Here is a 16,147-nt window from a genome sequence, read left to right as displayed (position 1 = left end):
AGAAAAATTTTCCCATGAGATTGTGATCTTAAAGAGAAATCAAAATGAAATCTTGGAAATGAAGATTTCAATAGAACAAATGAAAAAATGCAATGGAAAGCTTTCACAACAGAATTGGTGAGGCAGAAGAAAGAATATCTGACTTAGAAGACAAAGCACAGGAAATTATACAGTCAGACCAAACACAACAAAAAGTCAGAAAACTCAAAAACACTGTTGGGAATCTACAGGATACTATCCAACAAGCCAACATAAGGAGTTCCTGAAGACATGGAAATAGAGAAAGGATTAGAAGGCCTTTTCAGTGAAATAGCAGAAAATTTTCACAATTTGGAGAAAGAAAGGGACATCCAAGTGCAGGAAGCACATAGAACTCCTAATAACATGACCAGAAAGGATCTTCACCAAGACACGTTGTAATCAAACTCTCCACAATAAAAAATAAAGAAAGGATTCTCAAATGTGCATAAGAGAAACACCAGATTACTTTCAGAGGATCTCCTATTAGACTCACAGTAGACTTCTATCACAAACCCTACAGGCTAGGAGAGAATGGTGAGAACTCTCAACCCAGAATACTATACCCTGCAAATCCCTCATTTATGAATGAAGGTAAAATAAAGACCTTCCATGGCAAACAGAAATTGAGATAATTTGTCACCACCCAACCAACCTTGCAGAAGATGTTTAAGGATGTGCTGACACAGAAACACAGAAATATGATCATCACTACAAAAGATGGTAAAGGAAGAATATCTCCCAGTGAAAGTACAAAGGAAATCCAAAGTAAAAAATAGGAATATTTATGGAAAAATGGCAGGGCAAAGCCATTACTTAACAATAGTCACCTTACATGTAAATGCCCTCGACTCTTCAGTTAAAAGACACAGGCTGGCTGAATGGATTCAAAAAAAAAAAAAAACATCTATTTGCTGCTTACAAGAAACACATCTCACCAACAAAGATGCATGCAGACTGAAAGTGAAATGATGGAAAAAGATATTCCAAGCTAACAGAAACCAAAAAAGCTGATGTAGCCACACTAATGTCAGGCAAAATGGACTTTAACACAAAAACTGTTAAGAGAGACAAAGAAGGGCACTATGTAATGATTAAGGGATCAATTCAACAGGAAGATGTAACTTATAAATGTATATGAACCTAATTACAGGACACCTGGCTATTTAAAAGAAATGTTAAGGATGTGGGGAAGAAGGTACTAACTCACTCACTGTTGGTGGTAAAAACCACTATGGAAGACAGTATGGAGATATTTCTAAAATCTGAATACAGACCTGCCATATGACCCAGCCATCCCACTCCTAGGAATTTACACAAGGGAAATGAAATAAGCAAATAAAAGAGTTATCAGAACTCCCATGTTTATTGTAGCTCAATTCATAATAGGTAAGACATGGAATCAACCTAAACGCCCATCAGCTGAAGACTGGATAGAGAAATTATGCGATATATATACTCTATGGAATACTACACAGTGATGAAAAACAATGAAATCTTGTCATTTGCAAATAATAGATGAATCTGGAAAACATCATACTTAGCGAAATATGCCAGTCCCAAAGAGACAAATACCGTATGTTCTCCCTGATCTGTGATAACAGAGAATCTAAAAGGAAATCTGTAGAAGTGAAATTGATACTCTTAGAAACAATGACTTGAACAGCCCTTGTCTTGACTGTTGAGGAACAGGTGTTTTTTTTTTTTTTTTCCTTAATGCAGAATGGGACTGGGAAAGGGAGAGGGAGAAAGAGCTGGGTGGGAGTGGGGGTGGGAGGGTGGGTATGCTGGGAAGAATCACTATATTCCTAAAATCGTAGTTATGAAATTTGTACTCATTAAATAAATGGCTTCTTTCGGAAAAAACAAATAATTTTTTTTAAATATTTTTTTAAAAAAAGAATGTTAGGCAGTACTTGGAGGAAACTAGGCAAGGAGTTAGATGGAAATAGGTGAGTTGGAATTTTTGCCAGCCCTGAAGGGTAAATTTACCCCTTCATCTGTCAATCTGAGATACCCACCTTCCCAGGATGTCTCAACCAGGACCGGGAAGAAGGAGGAAGTATGATGGCCACATGGAAGTTAAACTCCACATAGAGGCACCATGAAAATCCCAGAAGGCTTCAGGCACCCTGAGACCCTGCCCCCACTTGTTAGTTGAATTAAGGCACCACACTGCCTACTTCATAGGAAGAGACTGACAGCAGGGGAGGGGCCATCTTTTGCCCTTGACCATGCTTGGGGAGGCTTCTGGATCTCTTGGCCACCTCTGTCCTCCTAGGCAACCGTCTGGCCCACTCATGACGGGTATCTCCTTATGTGAGGTGGCCCACAGTCATGCATGAATGTGTCTTCTCTCTCTCTCTCTTTTAAATCCTGCTCTCACGTGTGCACTACATATGGATGCCTCTGCTCTGAAGTCTTATTTCTGTGGGGACAAGAACCTGGAGCAAAGATGACATAGCAGGACTCCAGCAACTCACCATCTGCCCAGGCACCAGCCTCGAACAGCCTGTAGAGTCTTGGCTGCGGCTTCCCCAGGGGCACAGCAGTTCCTGTCTGTCTCAACATTCACAAGTCTAAACCAGGATGGACCAGGAATGCGTTCCAGGTTTGGCACAGGCTCGGTTATTTATTATCAGACTGAACAAAAACATGTTGTTGCTGGGGCTGCCGTGGAGCCCAGCCCCAGGGATCACTTTATTCACATTTATTTTTGTCCAGGGCTTGCTGGCCATGCCAGTGGACTTGGATCCCACAGGGTGGTCCCTGAACTAGGGCAGCCTCAAGGGCTTGGGAGGGGTTGTTTGTTCAGGCAGGAAACAGCTCCCAGAAACAGCCTGCTTTGGGAGTGGTTGCCTTGGGAGTCCTTTCAGTCCCCTCGGAATGGGGCCGCTGGCTGCCCAGCCTCCTCTGCTTTTTCCACAAGACTGTGTCTGCATTTGAGTGGAAACAACACGTGTACAAGTCGGGACTTGCCCGGTTCAAGAGAATTTCTGACCCGCAGACAATCGGTGTTGGGAGTTGATGAAATCAGAACCGTGGTCTTTCACAGGAGACTTCCAGGTTTTGCCTTGATACAGGAAGATGGTTTGCACAGGCATCATCTGTAGCTGCACTGACAGCTGGAAATCACAACATTCTAAAGTACCTCTCTCCCCTCTCTCTGTGTACGTGAGAAAACTAAAAAATTAATAGCGAAACTGCAATTTGAAGAAGTTCATACGGATTACCTCACACACTATATTGGGTAGCTGAGTTTAAACTCCAGTGCGCTCATTTCCGGGCTGGTAGTTCAATTCCTCAAATACCATTTGCAGGCCGGCACCCCGGCTCACTAGGCTAATCCTCCGCCTTGCGGCGCCGGCACACCGGGTTCTAGTCCCGGTCGGGGCGCTGGATTCTGTTCCGGTTGCCCCTCTTCCGGGCCAGCTCTCTGCTGTGGCCAGGGAGTGCAGTGGAGGATGGCCCAGGTGCTTGGGCCCTGCACCCCATGGGAGACCAGGAGAAGTACCTGGCTCCTGCCATCGGATCAGCGCGCCGGCCGCGGCAGCCATTGGAGGGTGAACCAACAGCGAAAAGGGAAGACCTTTCTCTCTGTCTCTCTCTCTCACTGTCCACTCTGCCTGTCAAAAAAAAAAAAAATACCATTTGCAACCAGAAGGCACTGGGGAGAGACTATAGGAGCCTTGATGGAAACCTGTTTTCTTAGCATGATATAATTACTATCTATAAAAGTACAAATTTTAAATATGTAAAATGTTAATAGTTCTGAAATCATTTAAAGAACTTCAAAATCTTAAGTGGTCTACACAGACACTTGTCACTGACATGCCCACTGAGACACCGTGCACAAGCAACCCACCTCATGAGTTGGTGAAGCCCTTTGCAATGGCATACGAGGGTGCTTGCAAAAGTCTGTGGATAACAGAACCAGAAGAGTTTATTCTGGTGCATAAAATTTGTGAAATCCATTTACAGAGGGGCCTCCAACAAATTCATGGAAATGCATATTTTGAAAAAGCTGTGGATGGATTTCAAAACTTTTTTGTATTAAAACAAAGCTGTAAAGCTTGTTTTTTTTTTTTTATTTTTATTTTTTTAATCTCAGAGATGAAAAGAGAGAGAGCTCCCATCTACTGGTTCACTCCCTAAATGCCTGTAACATCCAGGGCCAGACCAGGTGAAAGGCAGGAGCCAGGAAGTCGGACAGGGTCTCCCATGGGGACAGCAGGGACTCGAGCCCTTGAGCCACCACTGTTGCCTCCTCAGGTGTGCATAGCAGGAAGCTGGAGTCAGGAATGGAGCCAGACTGAAACACAAGCACTCTGATATGGGATGCAGGCCCCTTAGCCAAATGCCCATCCCTAAAATCATCTTTTGATTCTATTTTCCACAAACTTTTTGAACTACCCTCAAATGGCTGGTGGGGGTAAAGAAGCATTAAACATCTCCTTGTCTCCCTATTTCCACCCAAAAGGTCACACTTACATGCCTGAGTTGGTGACAGCAAAAGAAACTTGGAAGCATGGGACTTCCCAGTTAGCCCAGCGCATCTACTGCATTGTGGGCCCCATGGGTGCCAGATCCAGAGGCGCTGGGGACAGCAAGGAAGGAGGGGAGGGGACAGGAATGTGTGGGCATGGACAGACAGGACTGTGCTGAGCTAGGGAGGAGCCCAGTCCTCTGTGACTAGGTCAGCCTGGGCAGTCTGTGGTCTAGGTTGTCAACCTATAGAAATACTAATATGGCATCAGAAACCAATAACATGAGCACGTGGAGAGAAACGCAGTGACGCTGCATGAAGGAGTGGTGGTAGGGATGCAGTGCAAGATGCCAAGGAAGGAAGTCAACTTTCCCTGACTGGGCAGAATCACTGGAAACCAGCCTCTGCTACTCGACACACATCCCTCTCTCACATACTTGCCGCTTAGACTTCTTTTTGTTAACAAAATTTTAGTAACCTTATTTATTTTCCTTTTTTTTTTTTTTTTTGACAGGCAGAGTTAGACAGTGAGAGAGAGACAGAAACAGAGAAAAAGGTCTTCCTTCTGTTAGTTCACCCCCAAAATGGCTGCTACGGCTGGCGCGCTGCGCCGATCTGAAGCCAGGAGCCAGGCGCTTCCTCCTGGTCTCCCATGGGGTGCAGGGCCCAAGCACTTGGGCCATCCTCCACTGCCCTCCCGGGCCACAGCAGAAAGCTGGCCTGGAAGAGGAGCAACCGGGACAGAATCCGGCTCCCCAACCAAGACTAGAACCCGGAGTGCTCGCGCCACAGGCGGAATATTAGCCTAGTGAGTTGCGGCGCCGGCCAGTAACTATTTCTTAGAGCAGTTTTTGGTTTACAATAAAATTCAGGAGAAAGTACAGAGAAGTCCTGTGACATACGAACACAATCTCCCCCACGATCAACATCTAGCTCCAGAGTGACACACTGTTACCATCCACGAGCCTCCTGGGACACATCACTATAGCCCCAGCACTGTCATTTCTGTTAGGGTTCACTCTGGGCACAGTACCTTTCTGGGTTTTTGAGGGTGTGTGATGAAGCGTGTCCACCATCGTAGTATCGTGCAAATAAACTCACAGCCCTAAAAATCCTCTGTGCTCTGCCGAGGTGTCCCTTCCTCCTCCTAATCTCTGGCAACCGCCAATCTTTTCAGTGCCTCCTTAATTGTTTATTTCTCCAGGCTGCCCTACAGTTGGAACCATATCATATTCAACCCGACTTCTTTCTCTTAATAATATAAGCTTTTAAGGCTCTTCCTTGTCTTTTCATGGCTATATCGCTCCTTTCTTTGGTACTAATTGTACATTATCTGGATGTACCATACAGCATTTATCCATTCATGTACTGAAGAATATCTCGGATGCTTCCCAGTTTTAGCACCATGCCTAAAGGTGCCTAAACATCCAAGTGTGGGGTTTTCGCAAGGATGTAATTTTCAACTCATTTATGTAAGTATCAACAAGGCAGTTACAGAATCCTATGGTAAGAGCATGTTTAATTTTTTTTTTTTTTTTTTGAGAGAAAGACTGAGGGTTAGGGGAGAGAAAGGCAGTGATCTCATCCACTAGCTCACTTCCCAAATGCCCACATAGCCAGAACTAAGCCAGGCGAAAGCCAGGGGCCAGGAACTCAATCCATGCCTCCCACATGGGTGGCAGGGACTCAGCCACTCAAGCCATCACCTACTGCCTCCCGGGTGCACACAAACAGGCAGCTGGAATCGGGAGCCCAGCTGGGATGAGAACTTAAGCACTCTGATACGAGATGTGGGCATCCCAACTGCTAGGCCAAATGCCCACCTACAGTGTGTTTAGCTTTGTGAGCAGCTGCCAAACTACCTTCCACAACAGCAGCTCCACTCTGTTTCCACTGGCAACCACCGAGAGTTCTGGCTACACCGCATCCCCAGCATTCAGCATTGGCAGCGAATTCGGGTCTAGCCATTCTGACAGGCATGCAGTGGCCTCTCATTAGGATGCAATCCCCTATGGACAAATGGCATTGAGCATCTTCTCACGTGCCTTTTGGGACAACAGTATGTCTTCTTCGGGGCGGGGAGGGATCTGTTAACATCTGTTGTCTATTTTTAAAATCAGGTTGTACATTTTCCAATTGTTGCATTTTGAGAGCTCTTTGGGTATCTTCAGTAACTGTCCTTTATCAGATACGTCTTTTGCAAATATTTCCTCCCATCTGTGGCTTGTCTTCTCATGCTCTTGCAAGAGTAGTTTTTAACTTTAATGAAGGCCAGGTTATTAACTACTAATTTCGTGGATCTTGACTTTGGTATTGTATTTTAGAAGTCACTGCTATACCCAAGGTCATTCAGATCTTTCTAAAATGTTACCTTCTGGGAGTTTCATGTTTTTCTTTTCTTTTCTTTTCTTTTTTTTTTTTTTTTTTTTTACATTTTACTTTAGGTCTATGGTCCACTTTGAAGTGATTTTTCTGAAGAGTATAAGGTCTATCTATATTTTTTTCTTTGGCATGTGGATATCTAGTTGGCCCTGCATATTTTGCTGAAAACCTTATTTTTTTTCTTGCCTTTGTTTCATTGTCAAAGTTCAGTTGATTATATTTATATCAGCTATTTCTAGAGTCCCTATTTTGTTCCATTGATTTGTCTATTCTTTCATCAAATCACATTGTCTTGATTATTGTAGCTTTATAGTAAATCTCAGAGCCAGACAGTATCAGCCCTGCAACTTGGTTTTGGATATCTTTCCTCTCCACATTAACTTTGGAACCAGTTTGTTGGTACCCACAGATAATATTTCTAGAATTTTGACTGGTATTGCATTGAATCTGAAGACGAAGTTGGGAAGAATTGAGATGCTGACCATATTAAATCTTCCTATCTAGGAACATGGAGTATCTCTCCATTCATTTAGTTATGTTTTTATTTCTCAAACCTGAGTTCTGTGTTTCCTTTCTAGATCTTGTGTACATATTGCTACATTTACACTTGAGCATTTCACTTTGAGGTGTGCTTAACAGCACTGTTTTTTATTTCAAATTCCACTTGTTCCTTGTCAGTCTATAAGAAAGAGATGGACTTTTGAATATAAAGTTTATATCCTGAACTAATTCAGTTTTTTGTCATTGTTGTTGATTCTTTCAGATTTTCTAAATATGCTTTTTGCATCTTGCCCCACCTGTGTTTTGTTTCAGTTACTGCCGCTGGAGCAGCAGAGTTAGGGGAAGGGGTTTGCGGACAGGCCTAATTTCTCTGTGATGTCCCAGCCTGAACTGGGCGGAGCTAGAATTCAGATCAAATTTGTATTCAGGTCAAGTCACCTAGAAGGGCAGCCAGTGCAAGTGAGAGATGGGGAGCTCCTTGGCCAGTTTCCAGATCTTGTGTTGATTCTTGGCTATTAGTTAGTTCCTCTCTGTATCCCTGTGCTTTCTTTGCCCAAACAGCTATGGATTGTTGGAGACATTTTTCCATTCTCAGAACTCTGGATAATGCCTCCAAAATGTCTAATGCAGAGCTGGCTGGTCCTTACTCAACTGTTCCGTAGAGAGACATTTTTTAAATGAAGCAGTCTGGGTGTGTGTCGGGGGGTGACCTTGGCTGCCAACCTCCCAGCACTGGAGGGCCGTCCCAGCAGCCATTACAAGCAAAGGTACTACAAATGTGCCTGCAACATTGATTGGATCATGATACGAAGGACTTTCTTTCTTAAAAATCAATAAAAAGCTTAAGCAGAAATAAACCGTCTTAGTAATTCACTTCCATTAGGTAAAGAACAGGACATACTCCCCTCACAACTTCCTGATCCTTTCCCATTCCTCTGAAGTTCAGCTTCTCTCCTCACTTTTTTCTTTTATAATTTTATGAGCCACAAAACATTTGAAGAGTATATGAAGGACTGCCACTGTGGCACAGCGGGTGAAAACCCCAGCCTGTGGCGCTGGCATCCCATATGGTCGCTGGTTCAAGTCCCAGCTATTACTCTTCCAATCCAGCTCTCTGCTATGGCCTGGGAAAGCAGTAGAAGATGGCCCAAGACCTTGGCCCCTGCACCCACGTGGGAGACCCGGAAGAAGCTCCTGGCTCCTGGCTCAGCTCCGGCCTTTGTGGTCATTTGGAGGGTAAACCAACAGAATGGAAGACCTTTCTCTTTCTCTCTCTCTCTCTCTCTCTCTCTCTCTCTCTCTCTCTCTGGCTATACCTCTCTCTGTAACTCTGTCTTTCAAATGAATAGAATACATCTTAAAAAAAAAAAAAAAGTATACTAAAGGGTGAGTGAACAAACCACCCACAGGAAACAATAGGCTGTGGCTGGCGCTGTGGCAAAACGGGTAAAGCTGCCGCCTGCAGTGCTGGTATCCCATATAGGTACAGGTTCAAGTCCCGGCTGCTCCACTTCCAATCCAGCTCTCTGTTATGACCTGGGAAAGTAGTAGAAGATGGCCCAAGTCCTTGGGCCCCTGCACCTGCATGGGAGACCTAGAGGAGGCTCCTGGCTCCTGGCATCGGATTGGTGCAGCTCTGGTCATTGCGGCCAATTGGAGATTGAACCAGCGGATGGAAGACCTCTCTGTCTCTCTCTGTCTCTCTCTCTCTCCTACTCTCTCTGTGTAACTCTGACTTTCAAATAAATAAACAAAGCTTAAAAAAAAAAAAACAATAGGCTGTCCACTAGTGATGCGGGAATTTCAGCTGGCCACTGGCACAATGTGCATCTCAGAAACATCATATTAGATGGGCCACCGCTAATGAAAGAACTGTTTCCATTTCCCTCTGAGGACAGTCAAAAGATGAAATTACAGTATAGCTAACGAAACGATAGAATGGCTTTTGCTTGCAATGCCTGATTTGGGGCAGCAACCTCTTCCAAAAATTTAGAAAAGTGTTCTAGTGAGCTCAGCAGAGGACGTGGGTTTTCTGAGCAGAAAGGGGCTAAATAAAGCAGAAAGAAGGGACAAAAAGTATTTTGGTAACTTTGAAGTTACTTTCCTTATAAGGTTAAGGCAGAAGCGATTTCCCTACAAACTGGCTAAAACTGGCCTGTTGAGTGATTTGGCTTCTCCATCTCCTGATCTCTTGGGAGATCAAATGAACAACTTATTTTAAGTTTGGCCCTTTAGCATGAGTGACTCCATCTTGGTTTGGGTCTGGTGAACCTGGCACAGGAGTTCAGCCCAAATCCTTGGCCTCCTGTGAATTTCATCTAACAGGACGGAAACTCCTTCAGTGAGACTGGAACCGATTTTCATTTCCACAGCTCCATAAGGAGCTGGCAGGAAAACTGGAGTAATAAATGCTGCTTTCCATTCACCCCAGCGATGAGTTAGAGTTGACTTGTTTTTCCCAGTGTTACTCCAGCCTCCCCACCCACATCTTCCCCCAGCTGCTCCCTGGCCTGTCTCTTTAATCTGGTCCCAACACTTGGGTCCCACCTGGTCTGGGCACATAGGTTCTTTCTGAAATGCTCTGCTTCCGCTCAGTGGCTGGAAGTTGACAGCTTCCTCCTGAATAATTTAACTCTTCTCTTGAAACTCACCCTTCTCTTACCTTTCCCTTCGGAGGTTGGGAAGAAAATAAAGTGTCAGAGACTGCAATGGTGTGGTTGTTTTTCATGTATTTCTAAAGGCCCATGTGCTCAAGGCTTGGTCCCCAGAGTCCCATGATAAAGGTACTAAAAGGATGGAAATTTGACCCAAATCTGGTGCCTGCAGGTGCCATCTCTGAGAATTGAATGGATCAGATTGGGTTGCTAGGGTGGAGGCCCCATGATTAAATCTTGGTGACTTTATAAAGAGAGACCACATGAATACATACATATACATACACACACACACACACACACACCTTACACACGTGAATGCAACAATTTGATCAAAGTACTTTCTTCTGTCAGAAGGGCATGGAGGTGTGGAAAGCAGAGGGAAGACTAATTCCTATTGTAGTTGTACGCTGTCTTGTAGTTGTATCCACATCAGTGCAATTTAAAAGTCCCCATTCCACAGGTATATTTGGTAATATCATTCTGGGAGGTAATTTGAAACATGAACCAAAAGCTCAACAGTGTTTACATGAGTCAGTCTTGGTTGCTAGAGACAGACAGGCAGTTCAAAGTATGATCAAGGAAAAGGGAAATGGATTAGGTCAAGTACTTGGACAAGTCTAGGGGAGCATTTTGCTCTGTGCAGGGCTGGAACCAGGAGGCTCCCTTTCAGCTCTGCTTTCCCCTGTGTAGGCATCAAGAGACCCTGGTGGATGCCAATCTTACTCACTCTCGGGTGCCAGTTAAACATTTCAGAAGATAGGATATGTTTCTAACCAAGCACCCCTATCAGACATACAAAAATCCCCTCTTATTGGCCTACTGGATCCTATGACTGTGCCCGGGCCAGCCATGTGTCTGGGGAAAATGGCGCTCTGATCATTCCCAGCCATGGAGAGAAGTTTCCCAGCTTGGGGAGGGGCAATTCTACAAGGAAATGAGTGACTGGGGCAGGAGGTGAGTTCTGTCACCTGAAAAGGCAAGGAATTCTGGGCAGGCGGAAGCAAGGGCTAGCCCAAGAGTGTTCATCCTCGCCTATGCATTTACCCTGGCAAGATCAATCAGGAGGGGCAGGAGTTACAAGATTACCCATCATTGCTTTCAATAACAAAACTGCAGAAAGAAGTAAGTGTTCAGTAATAAGGGTTTGGTTGAATGAGTTGGAACTCGATGAAGCTTTCGAAAAGTGTGCTGTAGGGGAAACTCAATGGCATGAAAAAATGTTCAAGCTGTCTTGTCAGGTGTAGCAACAGGGTGCATGGTTCCAGTGAATTATCTAGAAGAGGGGCTAGCACTGTGGTATAGCAAGTAAATCCACCGCCTGCAGTGCCGGCATCCCTTATGGGTGCTGGTTCAAGTCCTGGCTGCTCTACTTTGGATCCAGCTCTTTGCTCTGGCTTGGGAAGGCAGTAAAAGATGGTCCAAGTCCGTGGGCTCCTGCACCCATGTAGGATGACCTGGAGGAAGCTCCTGGCTCCTGGCTTTGGATCAGCGCAGCTCCAGCCATTGCGGCCAATTGGGGAGTGACCCGAGGATGGAAGACCTCTCTCTCTCTCTCTCTCTCTCTCTCCTTCTCTCTCTGTAATTCTGATTTTCAAATAAATAAATCTTTAAAAAATATTATCTAGAAGAGTATATGTACATGAAAGCTCACCTACATATATGTACAGACTTTTTTATACAGATAAGTCATCTGCATAAAACAAATTGTGTCAATGTTAGGGATGATTGAAAGAATATAGTTTATAATGTTGCTTACTTCTAATTGATGAAATTAGGGGTGATTTTATTCATTCTCTATCCTCCAGGAAACGTGTGTTATTGAAAATTAAAAGCATTTTTGAAAAACCTCTAACTGCTCACTGCCAATTTAAAACTGATCTTGTTCTTTCTCTGTGAGAGAAAGAGTTGAATGCAGGTACTAATTACTGATAGATAGCAAACCCTGGTTACACTTTAAAGAAACTAATTAGGAGAATAAATGATTCATCAGTTTTCTAAGATTAGCCAAGGCCCAAATGTATTCCCTATTATGTCAGATTTCCCTATTTTGAGGTTTTATTCATATACATACCACTAACTTTCAGCATTAACCAACCAGCCGGCTCCATGTTCAAGGCACAGGCCCCGAAAGTCGGTGCTCTTGCCGAACTTCCTAATGACTCTTTTTTTTTTTTTTTTTTTGGACAGGCAGAGTGGACAGTGAGAGAGAGAGACAGAAAGAAAGGTCTTCCTTTGCCATTGGTTCACCCCCCAATGGCCGCCGTGGCCGGCGCGTTGCAGCTGGCGCACCGCACTGATCTGATGGCAGGAGCCAGGTACTTATCCCGGTCTCCCATGGGGTGCAGGGCCCAAGCACTTGGGCCATCCTCCACTGCCCTCCCGGGTCACAGCAGAGAGCTGGCCTCAAAGAGGGGCAACCGGGACAGAATCCGGCGCCCCGACCGGGACTAGAACCCGGTGTGCCGGTGCTGCAAGGCGGAGGATTAGCCTAGTGAGCCGTGGCGCCGGCTTCCTAATGACTCTTGAATGTGTCTGCAGAGGTCTAGATGCATTTGTCTGCTACTGTAGACAGGAACTTCCCTCGATAGCATTAGTCATATTCATATCAGCGGAAACGACTTCAGCAAAACAGAAAACAGTCAACATCCCAAATGAACCAACCTACAGCTCCTAAATCCTTTTCTCCACTGGTCTCTGTCTCCCCTGCAGAACTCCCTTTTTGAATGAGACTTTGCATTATCCAGCCTCATGGGGAAAAGATCGCGTAATTGGTCTCTCCCCAGTTTATCAACCACACATCCATGAGCTAAGTCTTTATGAGCCCAGAGGGAAATCTTTGATGATGCCAGGGACTTCTAAAGAAGTCGACGCTTCAGGAGCAAGGACAAAAAGCAAGCTTCTTGCTTCCTCATTTCCATCGTGGCCTGTGTCCAGTATTTCACCTTGGTACTGGGCCCATTTCTTTCTGAATTACCCAACATCTACTTAACAAGGCACTTCTCTACTGAACACCCTTCTACCATGAGACACACAAGGAAAAACCTGTTCAACAAACATCTGTAACTGGCAAGAGTGTCCTTGTCACCCAAACAGGAGCCTGAACAAAAGCTGACAGACACAACAGGAGCCCGCACAGTGCCCCTTCATCCTTCTTCTTTTTTTTTTTTAAAGGTTTATTTATTTATTTGAAAGTCAGAATTACACACAGAGAGAGGAGAGGCAGAGAGAGAAAAGTCTCCCATCCAATGGTTCACTCCCCAGATGGCCACAATGGCCGGAGCTGGGCCGATCTGAAGCCAGGAGCCAGGAGCTTCTTCCAGGTCTCCCATGTGGGTGCAGGGGCCCAAGGACGTGAGCCATCTTCTACTGCTATCCCAGGCCACAGTCAAGAGCTGGATCGGAAGAAGAACAGCTGGGACTAGAACCGATGCCCATATGGGATGCCGGCACTTCAGGCAGGGCGTTAACCCACTGTGCCACAGCGCCCACCCCCCTTTATCCTTCTTAATGAACAAAATTCTACATTTCTCTAGGGTGGCAACATTCCCAACTTAAAAATGACATTTCTGGAGTGGGTATTGGGCACAGCAGTTAAGGTACTGCCTGGAAAACCTGCATCCTCTATGGGCGTGCCTGGGTTTCAGTACTGGTTCTGCTCCTGAGTCCAGCTTCCTGCTGATGCACACTCTGGGAGGCAGCAGGTGATGGATCAGGTGGTTGAATCCCAGCCAGTCCCATGTGGGAGGCCTGGATTGGATTCCTGTCTCTTGGCTGTGCCTGGCCCAGCTCCGGCCATTACAGGCATTTGAGGGAATGAACCAGTAGATAGGAACTCTCTGTCTTGTCTGTCTACCTCTCAAATGAATTAAATACATAAAATAAAATAAATTTTACAAAACTGTATCTCTCAGGGCCGGCACTGTGGTGTACTGGGCTAAGCCTCTTCCTGCATCCCAAATGGGCGGTGGTTTGTTCGAGTCCTGGCTGCTCCTCTTCCAATCCAGCTCCCTGCTGTGGCCTAGGAAAGCAGTAGAAGATGGCCCAAGTGCTTGGGCCCCTGCACCTGCATGGGAAAAAGCTCCTGACTCCTGGTTTCAAATAGGCACAGCTCCAAATGGAAGACCTCTCTCTCTCTTTTTCCCCCCTCTGCCTGTAACTCTACCTCTCAAACAAATAAACAAAATCTTAAAACTAACAATGATAACAAAAATCTATTTCCTGGGGTGAGTAGGCAGCATCTAGCTATTAGCCCCTGGCCACTGCAAAACAGCCCTGGGTCGATGACTAAGCCAAGGCCTAGCCTCTTTGCCACGCACAGGACTTCCCTAATGGCTCATCTCTGTTTTGGAGCCGCACACTGAGCAGCCAAGACGTTGGCAGAGACGTTGTATTGCTTCCCCGGGCTCACGTCTACTTCCTGCTAGCCTCCTTGAACCCTCTGGCACACCAAACTCCATCTCGGCACCTGCTTCCTGACAAACACAGCCAGTGACACTCAGCTTCCCTGGTGGCTTTGGCAGCCATGTGACCCGGTTCTGGCTGGGAGAGTGGACAGTGGGACTAGACAGGTGGGATTCTGGGAGAGCTCTTCCGTCAGCAGTGTCCTGACATGGGCCTTGTGCACCTGGCATTTTCTCCTCTTACAGCAGTCATTTTGTGACAAGGAGGTGATAAGCCCTAGGTGTAAAGCCACAGCTAAGGAAGGCAGAGTGACAACCTGGAAGACACATGGGTCTGGGAAGACTTTGGGAAGGGAGCCTTGGACTGCTGACCTCTGGATTCCTTATTGTGTGCAGTAAATGATCCCCTCACCTGGATAGGCCTCGACACGCCGGGTTTGCAGTGGGACTTAGGAAAACGTTCACGGCATGTTCTTAAGCAAGAACACTACCTTGCAGAGTGTGGTCCCAATTATGTACTTACATCTGTGTGTGTGTGTGTGTGTACATACATAGGGATATAGATGTATCTTCTAGGTATGTACGTTCTTACCTATATTGTACACGTTTATCTCTTTAAAGATGAAAGATGTGCCTGAGTAGCAGAGACTCCTGGCCCAGCCCCTACCCAGCCCAACAGGCCAAACCAACCTCCTGCGCCCTTCATTCTCCTTCTCCCATAATGCTTTGAGGAATAGAGCAAGCAGCAGGTAGGACATTTTGTGCGCAAGACAGAAAGCCCATGTTTATCCATTGTATAACACACTTACTGATCTGGGACGGAAACTGCAAAGCCAAATACTGTGTATGACTCAAAAGCTAGAGACTTTCCCTGGCAGAGCAGGACAATTCTGAATTCTTCCTTTGTCAACATCTGGGAGTTTCCATGGAGAAGGTGAGATACACGGTCTTATAAGTTACGGAGTACGGGAAGCGAGCACACGTGGTGGTAGAAAGGGTGCTGAACTGGAAATCGGAGCACCCAAGCTGCAGGCATGGCGTCCTGGGCAACTCGGTCTGTGAAGGGGAATGAGACGTGCCTCACTTCTCTACAGGGCGTCACGTACAGCAAACGGGACGGTTCTGGTGATACAGAACACAAATGCAAACTAATAATAACAGCAGCAGCTAAGGCTCTCTCTATAGGCCAGCTGCTATTTTTCCCACCTTATACTTTTTTTTTTTTTTTTTTGACAGAGTTAGACAGTGAGAGAGAGACAGAGAGACAGAAAGGTCTTCCTTTTTTCTGTTGGTTCACCCCCCCCAAATGGCCGCTACGGCTGGCACACTGCGCCGATCCAAAGCCAGGAGCCAGGTGCTTCCTCCTGGTCTCCCATGCGGGGGCAGGGCCCAAGCACTTGGGCCATCCTCCACTGCCTTCCCGGGCCACAGCAGAGAGCTGGCCTGGAAGAGGAGCAACCGGGACGGAATCCGGCGCCCTGACCGGGACTAGAACCTGGAGTGCTGGCGCCGCAGGCAGAGGATTAGCCCAGTGAGCCGTGGCGCCAGCCCCCACCTAATAGGTTTTAAATTCATTCAATTCCCCCAAAAGCCCAGTGAGATTATGTGATATGACCATAGGGCTAAGAATATGGGGCTCCCAAAAACCTTGAGGTCAATTATCCCTGAAGTATGCACTTTCCAGGGGAAGGGGCATATGTTCA

The 16,147-nt window shown here is 45.9% G+C and overlaps 1 protein-coding gene across 7 annotated transcripts in view; it reads right to left on the bottom strand.

Annotated features, from left to right (window-relative positions):
* Positions 1–16,147, bottom strand: part of STK38L (serine/threonine kinase 38 like) — a 179,419-nt gene that overhangs the window by 107,137 nt on the left and 56,135 nt on the right. The window lies entirely within an intron of this gene.

The sequence above is a fragment of the Oryctolagus cuniculus genome, chromosome 9 (assembly GCF_051225735.1).
Source record: "Oryctolagus cuniculus isolate XC-2025 breed Fujian yellow rabbit chromosome 9, ASM5122573v1, whole genome shotgun sequence".
Taxonomy (NCBI): domain Eukaryota; kingdom Metazoa; phylum Chordata; class Mammalia; order Lagomorpha; family Leporidae; genus Oryctolagus; species Oryctolagus cuniculus.
The sequence above is the reverse complement of the archived record's forward strand: the minus strand, read 5'-3'. Positions and strand labels throughout refer to the sequence as shown.